Here is a 13,622-nt window from a genome sequence, read left to right on the forward strand (position 1 = left end):
AACTAGTTTTGCTTATGACCATAGGTAGTATTTCCTAGAAAATATCAGTTATCTCAAGGGAAAGAGAGATATGATTATGTAGATTGATCTCTACAACTAAGGTAAATGTTACCTTCTCACAAGAAGTGTTAAAAGGTACTTTTACAACAGACCATGACTCCAGTACTCATAACGTCAGTTCTGCACAGGGAAACTGCAGTCAAAAGTACAGTGAAAAGCAGTGTAATGTAATTAAGGAGGAGCACATGTCTGTAGCAAGGACAGGCAATAACTGGAACTTAGGAGACAATAAGTAACTGACAGAAGACCAAGCAAATAAAACACAGAGTCAGACAGCACATCATGGTTAGGAGCCCCTTATTTGACAGCACAGCTAGAAGAGAGAATCAGGGAAGTCCCAGGAGCTGGCTGTAGAGGACCTCTCCAGTGTACTGGGGCAGCTCTTCCAGCTGGGCAAGGTGGCTGGAGAGGAGCAGGGTGAGAGGCAAGGGCAAGAGCTGTACACAGTATTGAGAGCACAGGGACACACAGTTCAGCAACTTTGCCTTTACCTCAGCCTCTAAGGATGCGGCAGAGTCCCATCTACTAAGACCTGCTATCAGTCACAGAGATCCCATCAGCTTTAAAAGCTTCCTAGAACTGTGGTGTAAATCACGACCTAGACCTGCACAGTCAGCTTTTAGGCACTATGCTTTGTTCAGGCTGCTGTGAGCAACATCTCATATCCTCATAATTTGATAGCTGTCAAAAATATGAGATAGGTCTAGTGTCCATTATCATCAGGTAAAATGTCTTTCATTATGTTTAGGAACACAGGAACTGAAGGAATTCTGAGTAATTGAATGATATCCTGTAACATCTTTTCTCTGCTGTATGTACATCTTTCCATCAGCTAAGTGAGTTACATTGTGAAGTTAACCACAGGTTTTTTTGTAGGGTATTTTTTGTCTGGTTGGTTGGTTGGTTTTGGTTTTGTTTGGGGTCTTTTTGGCCTCAGACTGTTTAAACAGTTTTCCAGTCTTAAACTATGGATGGCCTATTTATAGCCATTGTCCTTCAGTTCAGTTAAAACCTGATGTTAAACCTCATTTATGACCACAATCATATCCCCTCTCAGCCCTCATCATATTATGTCAGTCAAAGCATCCTAGCTTTCTCTAAAAAAAAATGGGTTTATCTGACACTTCTGACAGCCCTTCTCATAGCTGAACAGAATTATACACATATGAGGTATCAGTAAAGCTGTTTATGATGACATCAATAAATACTCTTCTGCTATAAATACTTCTTTTCACACATTTTAGGACTATACCGGCATTTTTGAAGTCTGTGCTAGTTAGCCAGTGCATCACAAAGGGCCTAACACCCAGCTCTTTTCAACCTCAGGTGCTTCTTACAGCTTATTAAAAGGTTTAGCTCACAAAAATACAACCTTCTACTTTTGTACTGCTGCTCTGAATTCTGCCTTCGTAAGTCAATCCTTAGCCAGACTGCTGCTTCCTATTCAGGGCCTCAGTACTCTCACATATTGCCCAGACTCCTTTGGCACCAGCACTTTAGGTTTGAACAACATATACCATTAATGTGCTGTGCTTGAAAGACAACCGATTTATATGATGTCTATAAAACAGATTTGGACACTTCATCCCAGTTGTCCAGATTACTCATATTTTTGTCTATTCCCTTGACTTCTGTATAAAAATGTTCATCCTTCCTGACCTTCATCTGTATCCCAACCAGATGAAGAACTATCACTAATACTTTAAGTTCTTAAAAAAAAAAAACCCTCTGGTAAATCTACTCTTACATCTTCATTTGCACAATTTTAAGCTTTCTGTTTACTAACACCAACTGCAAAAATTGTGTTGTTTTGTTCTAGTCCTCTCCTACTTTAGCCCTCTCCTACTTTAAAATTGACCTTTGGGCTTCCCACAGTCTAGCTGTCAAAATAAAATCAGGTTTAGAGAAAGTTCCCCTTCAGCTCCTGAAAGCTGAATGATAATCCACCCTTAACAATAAAGGGCAGATCTAGACAAGCAGACAACTTCACCAGAGTTCAGGACTGGTCAGTTCTTGATGTAACAGCTCTACTGACAGGAACTTTGATAGAGATAGACATTTTGTGAAGGACTCACCTTTGTAGAGAAAGAATTAAATTAGTCAAATACACCAACAACCCCAGTGTCAGGAAGGCAGGAGCAAATTTCAAGTACAAGGGAGAGACTCCAAGAACACATGATCCCTCTGGACTTCAAATGTCAGTGTATGCTCAGCACCACATTCCATTTTACTTTCAGCTGTTGATTAGAAATAACAACAATTTTTCTTTGTTTAAGAAAAACCCAGCATACATGACTGTGCTTAAGGGCTGTAGCTTCAGAAACTGAGCCATGCAGAGACAGTTTATGTGTTGTGACATTCCTTCTAGAAAGACCAAGACAAGGAAGTAGTCCTTCAAAAACATACCTGTCTTTGGTAGCTCCTCTTCCTTCCAAACAACAACAAGACAAACAACTGCATAAAACAGACCAAACACAGCAACATGCTCCCACCAACCACAGATTTGTGGGCATGTGTCATAGATATGTCATCTCTAGTCCTCTGATGAAAAAAGAGACGGGGGAAATGTCAAAGACCAGACTATTAAACCATCCCATGTCAATATACATACAAGGAAATCAAACGCTGTGGTTAGTAGCACTAAATTGCAAAACAAACCAATGAAACATGGATGTCACTTTTCATCATTAATAACCAAAACCCCCAAATTAAAATGCTTCTAGGACTAACGAATGAAGAGGGAGTTACTGGGAACTGGTGCATCTATTAGGAGACAGCACAATCAGAAAATAAACAAACAAAACAAACCTGCTTTGGCATCTCAAGTTCCGTAAGGAATATGCCCTACTTTTCTCTTGTGAGAGGAAAAGGAGAGAAGAAAAACTAGACTCTTAAGGTTTGTCAACCTGAAGACAAAAAAAGAAAAAAAAGAAAAAAGATGAATGGCAAGTAAAGCCATGTTTCTATCTTATTCCTGACCTGCAACACTTTGTGGGGTGGAAGGGAGTGAGAGAAGATATGCTAATTTGTAAATAACTCCTTGGCTTGTCCATCTCCATCCCTAGTACAGAAGATATTTGGAGGTAAGACATTGTCTAGATTACTGATCAGCACACATTCAATGCTCTTTCTCAGTCACTGGCACCGGATGGAAATTAAATTCAAGTAGATGAGTACTGATTAAGATTACCCTTTCTGTATTTCATCACTGATTTCCAAGTGCCACCTCACTACAGTGTAATCACACCCAACTTCATCAAGGGTGTATTCAATTGTGTTGTGCAGTAGCCTGTGGGTTTACTTATAAAATGATATTTCTATTGCAGTTTATTACAGTACTGAGACAAACTCTTGTGCAGAAAGCAATTAAAGTCTGCAAATAAGTTCCTCAAATCTGACAGGGATAAAACCCTCCTTTTTCTTCTGTAGAAATGACTCAGAGAAGGGTATCATGATGAACAGGCCTTTCCAGGGAAACACTCCTCCAGAAGGAGCTGAAGCTTTGTACAGAGATAGTAGTCAAAACCACATCAATCAAAAAAGTTCATAACCTTAGGGAACTCATATCCAAATATACTAATACAAGCTGGAGGCCATGAATGATGTAGTCACATGGCAAAGCAGTGGTGCTGGTGTAGAGATAGAATATGTCACCCTGTAAGCTGACTGTAAGTCTCCTGCAAAGGTTAAAAATGAACCACAATCTTGAAAACTCATTGGAAAGTACTGCTATGTTGGCCAGTGTTTCACAAAAGATCCAAGTAACAGAGAACATGGAAGATTAATTTAGTTGGAAGTACATTCTGCAATATAAATGACATCTGACATCAGGAAGACAAATTCAGAACAAATGAAAACAAGGAAATACTATTTGGAGAATAAATACAGGATGATAATGGTTCCAAAAGCAGAACAAAGCCTAGAGTGAATAAGGCTGGATTTATATGTCATGTCACAGGGATTGATGCCAAAGGGAGATGTGCTTTATTTTCATATGCTGTAACTGGCATTTAAAGGCTCACTACAGAAACATACAGTATCTGAAACTTCAGTGCCCATCAAGCTGAGAAGTTAGACATTATTGGCAGCTATTAGACTTTGATTTTTTTTTTTTTTTAAGCCTGGTGTTAGGGTCTCTTGAAAAAATACCCTTCAAATTATGACATGCTGTCGCAGTTCCCTGAATATAGACATGTCTACTAAGACCCAACTATCTCACACCAAAATCTTATCCAAGACGTACAGAAAGAGGTGCCTGATCAATTGTACAGATGCAAGCTAAATGACATCAAAGTTTTCTCAATACAAATATTCAAAAGTAGTTGATTTTTGTGTAGAAAGCACAATCCATTCTTTTGTTTAGTTCTTAGCAGGCTCAGATGAAAGATGAGTTAAAAAAATCTGCTAGGAATTGATGATTAAATCAAGGCATCTAGGATGAAAGTGGAAATGTTAGAAGAGTGCACACTCTGTGTGGAGTTTCAGTTAACATGAACCAAAGTAAAATTGGTTCAGTTAGAAGTGAAAACTAACCAAGCTACAATGATTCTAAGATATGCACAGTGTCACAAGTTCACAAGCTGAATCACAATTTCTTGTTAGATATCAAGACTGCGGAGCAAGATATGTGTCTAGCTGAAGGAAATGAGTGGACCGAAAGTGATGGGACCACTTGATTTTATGCAAAACCTATCTCTGACAGAAATTTGCTGAAGTACTGAGAGTGACATGAAATTGCTATGCCAAGCTTTTGTAAGTGACAGAAACTCTTCTGGTAGTTCCAGCAGCACAGATGAGGGCTGAAAAAATGTCAGAGTTCAGATTCTCTATTTCATTACAGAGCTCCAGAATGACAAAAAGAGTGCTAGGAACTGTGATGTAGTTCAGTTAAACACATTGTTCATCATAAAATTGTGCATGGCGACACTAAAATTTTTGGAACATTCAAATAAAGGAGGAAAAGTAAAATTTTAAAAGAAGAAATCTGAAAATCAGAAGCAATCAAAGTAGAATGTGATTTGAGTATTTTCTAACTAACAACACTATCAAGTCTGTGTGGGGTGGAAAGTCGGAGGGGGGGATCCTGAACTGAGTAATATAAGTAAATAAATAATAAAAAAACCCACAAAATTAAAATGAGACAAAATACATACTAAATCACTTTGTTGTGCATCACAGGAAGTATTTTTTAAGCCAAGCAGACACATATTATGAAAGAATAAGACATCATCTTCTCAAAGTTCAAGAACAGGTGAAGGCAATAAGAAGTGAGTCAACCATTTTGCCCATCAAGGCTTGAGAATAACAACGCAACCAGGATGTATTGGCAAAGAAAAGCCCCAGGTCATGAGGTTACCAGCTGATTATTATTATGGTTTTATGTACCTTAAGAAACTCTATTTTGTACTGACTATTAGTTGTTGGAAGAAATTTGGAGGTCACTGTACCTTCAAAGCCCACTGCTGCATTGTTCAGTGGCTCACAAGTTCACCATCGCAGTCACATACAGCTGAGGCAGGAAGCAGCCCAGACTGAGCAATTGCAGAACAGCTTGTTACTTCAGCACAACTCCCACTAGAGCTGGTCTCTGCCTTAGCAATAATAATATACATGAAGAACATTCATAGATGCCGTTTGTTTTGTAACATTAATTTACTGCTAGCTTGACCTTTCAATTACCTATTTTAAAACATAAATTTGGGTAGTAGATAGCAAACTTCTTAAATTGTTCTTTTTTTCTCCTTCAGTTACATGATCTCACAATTGCATCTCCCACTTAAGCCAATGACAGCTTGACTTTGCAATGATAAATTTCTCCAAAAAGACTTTCAAAGGTTCCACCAGCTTGTCTGACACACAGATTAATTTCTTCTTTCCTGTCACAAATTAAATGTCACAGTGGCTTAACCAAAAAGAGGAAAATACTTGAACTTTCTTCTTCATAGCATACCCATTATTTCTCTCAGTTTGGTCCATTTATCACATATGCCCTTCCCAAGAGCACTCTCCCTGTTCTTAATAGTATGTCCCACATGGGCTAAGGATCATTGGAGCAACAAAAGACAAGCAGAAGTTTGCACAGCAGCAAGCTGAATAGATGTCTTACTGAGTCCTGCTCTGGTTTCTTCTTCCCTTGTCTTTGTGTGAAACCCCACTTCACAATGTCTCCTAAAAGGAAATTTAAAAAAGACTGCCCACAATATAAAACATTTGTTTGCTTTTGTTTATGCTGCTCAGGGGAAAGAACTGGTCCATCATTTCGCATATTAAGCAGATGGGTTCATCCTATTTACTGATGACAGGATGAGATGTCATAGGCTTATCAAATGGGCATGATGGAGAATAAAAGATGCCGTTAAAAGGTTTTTATATGTGTATATTTAATACCTGTGTAAGCTTGTTAATAAATGGAGAGAACACCACTATTTACCGCTGTTTATTTCAAAGTAAATTATAGGAGACTATGATAAAATAGCAACAAAGACACACTGTGAGTAATTTTTCCTCAACATCAAATCCAATCAATAAAAATTGGGTTTGTATCATAGGAAACAAAAGCCTATGGAAGCAACATAAGTGCACTGGAGGACCACAGATGAGATGGTATTAAACTCTATTTCATTGGAGTAAAAAGAGAGAAACAAACAGTGCTCTTAGAGTCACAGACAAAAACATTTCCCAGAAATTGCTATTAGATCCTGACCTTCCACTAAGACAAGCCAGTATGTGGTTCTGTGCTGAAGGGACCATATGACAATCAGATGAAACAACACAGAAAGTTCAGTCTGTTCAAAAAAGAGATGCTAGCACCCAGTAATCCACCCACAGCCGAAGGGCCAGCTAGGCTGAATGTAGAAAGTACCTGGTGGTGAAAGTGGCCAGCCAGCCTGACCTGCTGGCTCCTGCAAGGCTGCAAGCAGCGTGCTGCATGAGAGGAAACCCAAAACCTTAGTTACTTGCCTGCACTGGTCTGCAGATGATTTTTGGGACTTTGAAGATGTTACAAACCTCATTTTCTCTTTAAATTGAAAAAGAAAACATTTAAAGATAAATACTTTGTAAATATATTTTGTTTTGAGTTCTCATTACAATGAAAAAGAAAAGTCCTGTTTGGTGTAAAACTTAAAGAAAAAGATTTCTCTACTGCTTTTCAGTTTGGCAGGCCAAGCTGAACTTATAGAGGTTACTATGACAGACTGAATTTATGTGTCTTTATTTTTTTCAATCTGCTAGTGCAAAGTACTGAAGCTTATGCTTAACTCACAGATAGTCCTATATGTTTACAAAGAATACATACTTTATTTAAGCATGCATTTAACTTTTTAATTTCTCATGAAACATAATATGTTCCATTTTCACATTTTAAAAAATTGTATTTGAAATAACAAATGGTCTAGTGTGAGGCGTCCCTGACATGGCAGGGGGGTTGGAACTAGATGATCTTGAGGTCCTTTCCAACCCTAACTATTCAATGTTTCAATGTTAAATAAATAATTCAAAATAGCAATGATTTTATCAAAGCCTAACATTCTTTCACGCTAGAATATTTAGAGAATTTATTTTAGGTCAGAGTGTTCTGCTATCTCTGTCTGGAGTCTGTACACTTAATCAACCTTAATGATCCTTCATAACTGCACTTTCCACCAACAGACTTCATGAATCCAAGCACATACTTTTTATGGAAAAACAGAAATTTAGATGTAAGTGATAAATTGCTATGTTTTTAACCGAGAAGCAGAAAAACTGATGTCAGGAAACTTTCTGGTTTTGAGTCACCTTTTATTGCACAGTCTTGTGAAATCTAATAGTATAACATTATCTGGCCACATTAATTGAAGTAACAGCAAGATAAGTCGAATTATGCCTGTAGGGTTACAGTAAGCTTAACAATCATAAAACATGTCTAATATTCTGATGGCTTTTGAAATCTCTCAGATTGCATTGACTTTAATAAGGAGCAAATCTGATTAATATGTCAGGTGTGAAGACACCAGTTTTCGTTTATATTTAAGAAGCTATGTAATATCTCTATATCCCTCATTTTCGTTCTTTCAATTGTCCATTATGCTCCTGGTAGGGATTCATTTCCTCCTATTTAAAAGAATAAGTAAAATAAATGTCAAAAAAGACCTTCATAATAGATCAAGGGTAGCCTTAGACAAAAGTCTGTCTGTGATTTTAGCTACTAGCCAGAGATGAAGACAAAAGAAAGCTTGGAGTTTACCTACGTACTGATGATAAGCCATGCATATCAACAAACATGCCACTTCAAATACCCCTGTCACACTGAGATGATTAGCTGCTGCAAAGGGATAAAGGATATATATGATTCAAAAGCTCATCTAGCTAGGATGTACACATCCAAGGACAGCCAGAGGTCACAGCATTGGAATACCTGGCTGCATTGTGGGTTCCCACTTTATCCTTTATGAGCACCTATACCTGATACCACACTTCACACTTGCCATAGGGTCTGAAAAAAGGAAAACTAAACTGCACATCTCATGGTGAGGAGAGCTCTGTAGGTAGGCAAAGCTGAGACACGCTGAGGCCCTGGAATTACAGGCAGAGTACAGAGCAGTGATTTGCAGTCAGAAGGCATACAGATGCCCTTGGTGTGAGGATGAAGGGTCAGAGCTCCAGTGCCCTGGGACAGCACATAGCAAGAAATGAGAGAGTTCAGCTGGAAATGGAGATTTTGAAAGCAACAGCTCTGCAATTTCCTCTAAAAAAAAAAATAAAATAGAAGAACACAATATACTCAGACATATAATGCAGTAGAATTGGAAGCTCTAGAGGGAGGAAAGGATTTTTCTGTTTTTATTGGGCCCAGGACCAGCAAAATAAAAAGCTTCAGTCAGAGAAAAGCAGCAGAAAACAGCTTAATCGTAATCTCTCTGCTTTTCTGTTATAAACAATCTCATGGTATCATTCACTTTGAAATTCAGCAGCCTTTCATTATACCAAGCAAACCAGGCAGATTGCTATGCTGTGTCACATCTGCTTTTGCACAGGACCAGTGGTTCTTCCACAACAAGTGGATTACAGTAGGATATTTCCTCAACACCCTGCATTCCAATTATTCCTGCTATCACCTCAGAAGCATTAGAAGGTTAGGGAGAGGCAATGACATAAAGTATCAATGCTATAGTAAGTATTTACTCCTAGAGGGTTAATCCATCATGCATGATTTTCAGTTTTTTTGGCTGTGAAGTGTCATCATTTCCCCTTGACTACTTCTTGGCATAGTTTTCACAGCTTCCATTCTTGACCTATTCTTGATGCTGGACTGGTCTGAAAAAAGGGAGGCAGAAAAATTTACCATTTTAGCCTAGAATGCCTGGATAGAAAAGCTACTTTAGAGATCCAGCAGGAAGGGTGATACTTCAAGGAAAATCTATGTGTCCCTGTTATTTTTGTCTAGTTGGGCTTCCCAGTGGCTCTAATTTGCAGTTCTACTTAGCAGTAGATCTGTGGTCCGAATTAACCTTGAGCATCCCAATCACATCTCCTCTCTGCTCCTGTGCAATGCTGTTAAGTGTGTGTAAAATCTGGCTATAAACCCCCTTTATCAGGCACTCAAAGTCACTACTGTCTTTTGGAAATACCAAGGGAAGCAGTCTGGGCCACTTATTATCCACCCTTTTACCAGTAGAAAGGAAAAAGTGCATGGGACAGAATCACAGCCTTGATTTATTGATAAAATAGAGACCAAAATAATCCCCAAACTGATTTCTAAATATACAGCTACAAAATTGCTCTCCTGTAATGCACAGGATATTAGTCATTAATCGTAATGACTATATATATCAGAATCAATCTTGTGCCTGTTCCCCTTCCAGATGAGAGAAGAGCTCTAGGCCTCTGCCAAGACGTTTCATTCTCCCATGGCAGTTTTGCATCTTAGGCTGCAGGTGAGAGCTGGCACATTCTGTAACAGTATATAAAATACTCCTGTGAACCACCATGCTGTACTTCTTTTCGGCTTTTTTTATTCTTCAACACTTACACGTTCTTACCCACATTCATGCAAGAGAACAAGTTTTAAAGGAAAAAATACTGAAAGAAACAAGGAGTGTTATTTTAGCATAACGTTGATTTACACAGCAGCAAAAATGGAGAACCACTCACTGAAAGAAAGAGAGGAACACCAAACTTACTGGTCTGATATAGGAAGGGGCATAACAGTGGGTGAGCGAAAGCCTGGAGCACTACTGACAGAAAAATCCCTATCAAGGAGCGCAGGAATAGCCCTGGAATAAAAAAAACTCTCTTACCCAATATCAGAATATCTCACTTACCAAAAAGTAAAGGTGTGTTCAAGACAGATGATGCAGAAGAGACAGTGATTGCGTTAGCAAGCAGATGTGAGAGTAGGGCCGTCAAATGTTTCCCATCAGCATTGAAGAGACATGTGCTGTGGTTGCAAAAGTACCATCAGTGAGCCTAAAGTAAAAAGCTGCAGCACTCCAGAAAAGCAGGAAGCACAAGCACGCACAAAATATCGATACGGAAACTGAAGGCAAAGTTCTAGTTAACCTCTTGTCTGTCCCCACTCTCCAAGAAATTCACTATTTTGGAAGTCTAGCGACTAAATGGATAGTTCAGTATAATGATTTCAAGTAAAAGAGAGTTAACCCTCTCCCCCACCCCCCCAAAAAAAAAATAAAAAATTTAGTTGTTAAGCATGCTCATGATTCTCATTTGACTTCATAAAGCATTTTCAGTCTTTGTCTTCAGAGCCTCTCCGCAGGCATTTGCTTGTCCCTTGTTTCTCTCCTATGGTCTGTATCATTTGAATTTCAGACCCCCTCATGTTCATAAAAAAATCTGTACTTGCAATAGCTCCTGGGTGTTTCACTTGCTTTCTAGTCAGCAGGAAATGTACCTTGATTAATTTATAGATATCTTCTCATGTATTAGAAACAAACAGGAAAATTAAATTATCTTCATTGTACATTTAGGTCTGTAAGTACTTAGTTCAATGATTACTCTTAACCTTTCACTGAAAGATGCTCTGGAGACTAGACAAACTTCCTCTGAGACTGCTGTCCCCTACACTGTGTGTATCCTTCAGGCGATTGCAGTAAGACCTGATGTTCCCCAAAGTCCTGGTTACAGCTGGAGGACAGCCTTCTGAGATAGTTCATATCAGTTGCAGGGGGTCTTGCAGCAAATAACTTGTGTCTCTGTGTCCAGAGAGGTTCCAGCGCAAAACTTTCCCATAGGATCTGATTATAACTACCAACCAGATGCTGCATTTTGTGCCAAATGGAGCTTTATCAAGGTATGCTGTTTCAACTCCCTATGAAGTAGTCTTAAATACATTGCCGTGCCTGTGCGTTGTAATTGAATTTTTCGAACATCACTGTCCCATTCCAGGAATACAGAGATACTCTACTATTTCACTAACATGCTTTTCTGCTGCTCTCTTTATTATGGTTTTCCCTCTGGCCTAAATTATGAGTATGAACTACACAATATCAAAAATGGTGCTTTTATTGTTCTACTAATGGATAACTAAACCCACCTCCCTCTCTGGTGTTTAACTGATTTCTAAACAAAGCTAAGAAAGTATGAGAAATGGTACAAATATTATTGTATGCCTTTTTTTCCCCACATTCTTTGGGCGACATTAGCTCATCCATTGGAACAGAGACTACAGTTTTCAGTGACACAGACCTTTTGTTTATCAAGTGGCTATGATGTTCAGAAAGACACCAGAGAATCATAGAACCATTTAGACTGGAAAAGGTCTTTAAGATTATCGAGTCCATCTGTTAACCCACCACTGTCAAGTCCACCACTAAACCATGCCCATAAGTGCCATATCTACACATCTTTTAAACATGCCTCCAGGCACAGTGACTCAATCATTTCCCCATGCAGCCTGTTCCAGTGCTTAAAAACACTTCCGGTGAAGAAAGTTTTCCTAATATCCAATCTAACCATCCTTAGTTCAACTTGAGGCTATTTCTTCTTGTCTTATTGCTTGTTACCTGGGAGAAGAGACTGATACCCACATAGCTACCACTTCCTGTCATGTAGTTGTAGAGAGGAACAAGGTCCCCCCTAAGCCACTGTTTCTCCAGGCTGAACAACTCCAGTTCCCTCAGCCATTCCTCATAAGATTTGTGCTTCAGACCCTTCACCATCTTCATTTTCCTTTTCTGGACCCACTCCAGCACCTCAGTGTCTTTCTTGTAGTGAGGGGCCCAGAACTGAACGCAGGATTTGAGGTGCCTCACCAGTGCCAAGCACAGGGGAACAAACACTTCCCTAGCCCTGCTGGCCAATTTCTGATACAAACAGAAAAGACTCTCTTTCTGGTTCATCTGGCATAATATGTGCCTGAACACAAAAGCTGATGGCAAAAAAAAAAAACAACAAACAAACAAACAAAAAAAAAACAAAACAAAAAAAAAAAAAAACCTAGAAAACATCCAGAGTCATTTCACTCCCACTCATCACACCTAGGAAGTTTTTCTGTGCACAGTTTCTAGTTCGATTCTTCTGCTCCTTCATTGCATATGGAATACTCTCAGTTAAATTTTGCTCATTTGAAAGCTGATGAAGCTCAGACTGTGCTCAGCAGGTAATTAAATTTGTTGGCTTTCAGAATCCAGCAGGCCCTTAGGGGATCAACACAGTAGAGGACCGTATCACCCTAATTTAAGGTACCTGGCCCCTATTGCAAAATCTCAAACCTATTCACATTCTTTAGCTCCATACACACAGCTCACTGGGAGACACAGGCCGTGCAAAAAGGCATCCCAAATAACCTGCAGGTTGAGCAGAGCAGCCTGTAGACTTCATCTAGACCAAGCAGTAAGTATATACCTGAATTCTTACTCCTTCAACCAACACTCTGCCAGGGCTTGTCAGTTTTGTTCCATCATACAGCCAGAGGCCTCAAATCTGGGTGACTTTTTTTTTTTTTAGGGCATGGCTGCATTTCAGACCACCAGTTCTGAATTCAGATAAACCCAGGGCATTGTGACACAAGGCTTGTGCCCTCTTGACAGTAAAACCTACTGCGTTTACTGGAACCAAGTAATGAATTTCTCAGCTTTCTGGCAGATTGACTATAGAGGGAGCCTGAGACTGTGTAATGAAGTCAGACTGGGATTTCCAGATAACCTCTGCAGAGGTCTATCTGGAAATGGGATCAGTTACCTTTCAGAGGCACCTTTCTCTTCCTTCTGCCTGAAGAGGGAATCATAGATGAGTAATTCAGTCTACAAACCTAACTTTTTAAAGTGTAAAGTTAGGACAGCTGATTCTCCACTGTTAGTCATTAGCTTTACATACTGCACAGCTGCTCTCTGGCTTCATTTTTCTTGTTAAAAAAGAAAAAGTTATAGTCAAGCAGACACCCCAAAAGTCAGCAGACTCATATGCTTCTTTTAATGCAAAACATTGTTTGAAACATTCAAGATCAGTAATTACTAAAATAGTGAAAAACAAATATTTATTAAAAGATTTGCCCCTATCTCAGTCCTTTCACTAGGAATCTGTATTGCTGGTTTGACCCTGGCTGGAGGTCAGGTGCCCACCAAGCT

At 39.1% G+C, this 13,622-nt stretch overlaps 1 long non-coding RNA gene across 1 annotated transcript; it reads right to left on the minus strand.

The window, feature by feature from the left end:
* Positions 1-7,818: 7,818 nt before the first annotated feature.
* On the minus strand, positions 7,819-13,280 carry LOC136009268 (uncharacterized). The gene is made up of 3 exons (XR_010610450.1): positions 13,237-13,280; positions 10,362-10,477; positions 7,819-9,354 (listed from the first exon to the last, which is right to left on the minus strand). It is a non-coding gene; the product is annotated as an uncharacterized LOC136009268 (long non-coding RNA).
* Between the last annotated feature and the right edge of the window lie 342 nt (positions 13,281-13,622).

The sequence above is a fragment of the Lathamus discolor genome, chromosome 2, assembly GCF_037157495.1.
Source record: "Lathamus discolor isolate bLatDis1 chromosome 2, bLatDis1.hap1, whole genome shotgun sequence".
Classification (NCBI taxonomy): Eukaryota; Metazoa; Chordata; class Aves; order Psittaciformes; family Psittacidae; genus Lathamus; species Lathamus discolor.